This window comes from Thunnus thynnus, chromosome 7 (assembly GCF_963924715.1).
Source record: "Thunnus thynnus chromosome 7, fThuThy2.1, whole genome shotgun sequence".
In the NCBI taxonomy this organism is placed as follows: domain Eukaryota; kingdom Metazoa; phylum Chordata; class Actinopteri; order Scombriformes; family Scombridae; genus Thunnus; species Thunnus thynnus.
Window position 1 is genome coordinate 30,831,826 of NC_089523.1, and position 4,461 is coordinate 30,836,286.

The window sequence follows — 4,461 nt, forward strand, 5'->3', positions numbered from 1 at the left end:
TTATCAGCACAGATCGATGAATGACACGAATACAAAAAAGAGAAATCATACACAATGTCAGACTCAAAGCCTAAAATATTAGTCTGGCATGTGAGACAAATGTTCAGATAATTCTGAACTGGATTTTACATTATGAATGACACCACTGCATCAACCCTTCTTAGTTGTACTGAGTAATTTCAAATTAATGCTCTGCCAAGCGAATGGTCACCCTCTATGCTGGCAGATAATCTGCAATGGAGGTTGTCTCAGCTAGTAGTAGTCAGCTGTGGCTCAGGAGGTAGAGTGGGTCGTCCACTAATTGGACGATTGGAAGTTTGATTCCCGGCTCCTACAGTCCGCATGTCGAAGTGTCCTTGGTACAAGTGTCCAAGATACTGAACCCCAAATTACTCCCGATGTCTGCACCAGTACACTGCATGGTAGCTTGTCGCCATCGATGTGTGAGTGTGTGTGTGAACGTGGTTGGTAGTGTAAAAGCACTTTGAGTGGTTGGAAGACTAGAAAGGTGCTGTATAAGTGCAGTCCATTTACCATATCAAACATCGAGGCAAAATGGCCGGGCTCTGTCCATGATTCAAGGATCTTTCAAGCATCATCGCTGTCCCAGAGGTTTTACAGAGAATGTTGTCACTACCCAAAGGGTTTTTACTTTTGAAGTAACATATATTGCATGTCATAGATTTGTAATGAGGGAGAAGGTGTAGATGTCATTTTACGGAATTCAAAATGGCAATTTTACTTTTTTTCTAGAAAACCATATCAGGCACATATACATACATGTGTGGAGGGGATCACTAATCTATGTGAACCATAAGAATGTCATGTATATTTAACCAACGCTTTTATTCTGTGAGGGAGTTTTAATGGAGTCTTGCTTGAGGACAGAGGCTATCCCTGCATGCTGTACCTGCTGACACCCTACCCAGAACCAGTGACAGAAGCAGAGAGGGCCTTCAACCATTCCCACACAAGAACCAGGGCACGGATAGACGGTTTATAGCTAACTGAAATCGAGGTTTCAGTACTTAAAAAGCCACAGAGTTACTCCTGACAGGGCCTGTGACATCATTTCCTGCGCTCGCTTGCACAACATTGCCACTCTACACCGTGAGAGACTCCCCGTAATGTTGCTGGAGGAGCAATGGAAAGACACTGACCCAGCCCTTCAGGAACCCATGGATGGAAGAAGAGTGAGGAACCTTTACAGGAATACCTATTTCAGTTGATCCCCATTTTATTTATGGTCACCTTAGTTTTAGAGTGATCCCTTTTATTTAGAAGTGTAGCATGTACAACTTCAGAAGGAAAAGTGTGCCTAAGTTGTGTTGAACTTATTTATTAATTCACTCATTTTATTCAAGCTGTGAAGACAAAAAAACAAACATTAAATACAGTCCAAACCATGGCTTTCTGCTGTGTTTAAATGTATACTTCCATCCCTCTCCAGTTTCTTTATTTCCAACTTTAACTTCAGCTTTTTGTATTCCATGCTCAGTTTCTGGTTTTCAATGCTGAGGAGCAGATGGTGCTTGTAAATCAAACGGACATCCTGTGAAAGAGACAATGTGTTAGAGAGTGGCTGGTAACAGTAATATGAATAGTTGTTTACTTCATTCCTTGCTGACGAACTCCTTGTTCTAGTCACGTCCTGCGGCAAGGTGTATGGTTATACATAATTTGTAGAATGCAGATACATCCGTAACATTTCACACCTTACCTCTGGCATTTCTGTGTCTGCAGATATTGCCTCCTCCGCCTCATCATCAAGGGCCCTAGATGTGCTGGCGCCATCTCCCTGCAGATAGATGAACACTGCAGATGTTACATACTCACACATACTTCAGCATCTTGAGTGGGGGGAGATCCAGCAGGTATATTATGTCCCCACTCACTGAAAAATATAGGCCCACTGTTAGTTATTACCATTGAGAGCCTGATACCTGTGGAGGAAAAGCAGTAGACAATACCTTGTACATATTGCTCCCAAGCAGTTTGGGGACTGATTTCTGAGGAGGTACCACCCTCTATTCTCTTAATTAGTGGGCAGCTCTGCACCAGGCCCCCCACCAGTAGAGCGGCATCTGTCTTTTTTTTCTAGTGGCTACAATGGTACATATTTACAGCTCAACAACTACTTTAACAAATGCATTTTACATTTTATTACAGGCTACTTTCAGGCAGAGGCTGAACTGAGAGGCTGCATAAAGGGCCAGTATACAATAAATAAGGAGTTTTTTAACTGTAAATCATGCGAGGATATTCCAGTAGAGCCCAAGGATATAAACATAGACCTGGGAATATTCAGAATATGTCTGCTTTAAAAAGGTACCTGGCCAGACATATTGTGATTAAATGGTTAGACTGCTTTTCCACCAGGTTGCTCTGTGATCAAAGACTCATGTGAATCAGCTGATCTGCGTTTGTTGTCTTATTTATAGTTTCTCGGGTGGTTTCAGTAGAACTGTTTCCTGTTGTTGGGAGTTTCAGAGTAGCAGTGGGTCCAGTGACATGACATTGTGAGGTGATGTCAGTGAAGAGCGAGAAACACAGTGTGGTGCAACTCATAAAAAACCACTGCAAGGACAGACACACAAATATATCACCAGAATGTAAAGAAATGAGCTGAAGGTTAAGTTTTGTTTAGAGATTATATTCAGTAATGCAGTGTGTGTGTGTGTCTGTGTGCGTGTGCAAGTGTGTCTTGGTTCCAGGTGCTGTCCCCGGTGTAACCTGAGCCGAGTCTTTATTAATAAATGATGCATCTGAACCAGTCAGCTCATCAGTCAGCTCGCGAGGTCGGTAGCTCCGGCTTATTCTGCTATTTGCCCTCCAAAAAAGGACAGATACACACACATACACACACACACAAACAGAAAGGCACAACAAAACAGCGTACAACATCACAGACTCAGAGATAATCAGGCTTCTTTCAGGTCCAGGATTCAGTTTCAGGGATTTTTGATTTTGTTGTGTCACCTGGAGCGACCTTGCCGATCATGAATCCTGAATAGTAAGTGTTGTTTCTTTCTATTTGCTGTGTGTAAATATTCAGTTCCAACAAGACAGACAGTGCATACTACTGGAACATCTGCTCTTTAACAATGAAAGCCGACATGAAAAGTTAACAGACAATTGAAGTCCTTGTAACATCGTGGAGCCTCGTTTTTGTTGGTTATTATCTTTGTTTTGAAGTTATTGATTAATGTATCGCGGGTATCTGAATATAAAACGTTGTGGGATATATATACCCTCTGCATAGGTACTATTGTTTCAGCTTTATCCTATGTTGGATATAGATATTTTGCTACATCTATACTTAAACATAGTATAAAACAAATCATCTACCTCTCATTGTCTTTGTAGTTGTTGTTGCAAAGCAGGAAGAGTTATTCTGGGCGCCCTAGAAAATTACAATCCAATTCATTTTCAAGACAATGTTAGGTAATTTGGAGCACCAGGCTGCTGAGGCTGATGGGTATTGTAGTCTTTAGAACTACTTGCCATACTAAATAAAACTCTTTGTTTCTGCTACTGTCAGACGTTCATTTGAGTATCTTTTCAGTAAAAACTTGTTAATTTCAACACTATATAAGTCTAATTAACACTTAATGAAAAGAAAGCAAAACAGCTCAAGAGGCATGTTTACATCCCACATCAAGCAAACTTATATAACAGCTTTTTAGCAAGAATTGCTTCACAAAATGCTAAAAGCACATGGAGTCACTTTGTTAGAAAGTTGAACTTCTTTACCTCATCCTAACCTTAAACCTGCATTAACTGATTTGTTTGGCCACTTAGGGGCAATGGAAAAAAAAACAAAACAGTGAACACAACACTGACATATCATCAGCTTTTAAGTTGATATCTTGAAATTGATAGCAAACAGTTGATTATTTCCGCATCCAACAGTTAAGGAGCAATACGATCATTCATTTGGAGTCACGTTTCTGTCCACCTGGTGAATGTGAGTCCAATATTCACTCTCTTTTAGCTCTGTTTCTGCTCTTTACCAGCTCCTGAGGGAAATATCTGACTCTTTAGCTGCTAAATGATCCACTGTGTTCACCGGCTAGTCTACAGCTAACTGTGTCTGTTTGCTGTTTGGTGCTGAGCAGGTACTGTACAGTGTCTTTTTAGCGCTTTAACTCAGAAAACAGCTGCCTGCAGCAGCTGAAAACGACACTATGAGAGCGCTGAGAGTGAACCAAAGCAGTAAAGTTGTGGCTAAACATTGAGCTAGAACTTGCTGTAAAGCCGAGAGGAGCTGCAGAGTCGCTGATAATTATCTGTAGGTTCATCACTACGAGCCCCGACCAACACATTACACACTGACAGCTCAAATCAAATATAGCTGCTTTAACCTTTAACATATATTAAAGACAGTAGCAGAAGTTGGACGTGAGTATGAAGACAATGACAGGTTTCCTTTGTTATCAATCATTCTGTCTGGTTTTTTCT

General features: G+C 41.0%; 1 long non-coding RNA gene across 1 annotated transcript; it reads right to left on the bottom strand.

The window, feature by feature from the left end:
* Nucleotides 1-1,323: 1,323 nt before the first annotated feature.
* Nucleotides 1,324-1,834, bottom strand: LOC137186793 (uncharacterized). Its single transcript, XR_010929107.1, has 2 exons — nucleotides 1,721-1,834; nucleotides 1,324-1,552 (listed from the first exon to the last, which is right to left on the bottom strand). It is a non-coding gene; the product is annotated as an uncharacterized lncRNA (long non-coding RNA).
* Nucleotides 1,835-4,461: the final 2,627 nt, after the last annotated feature.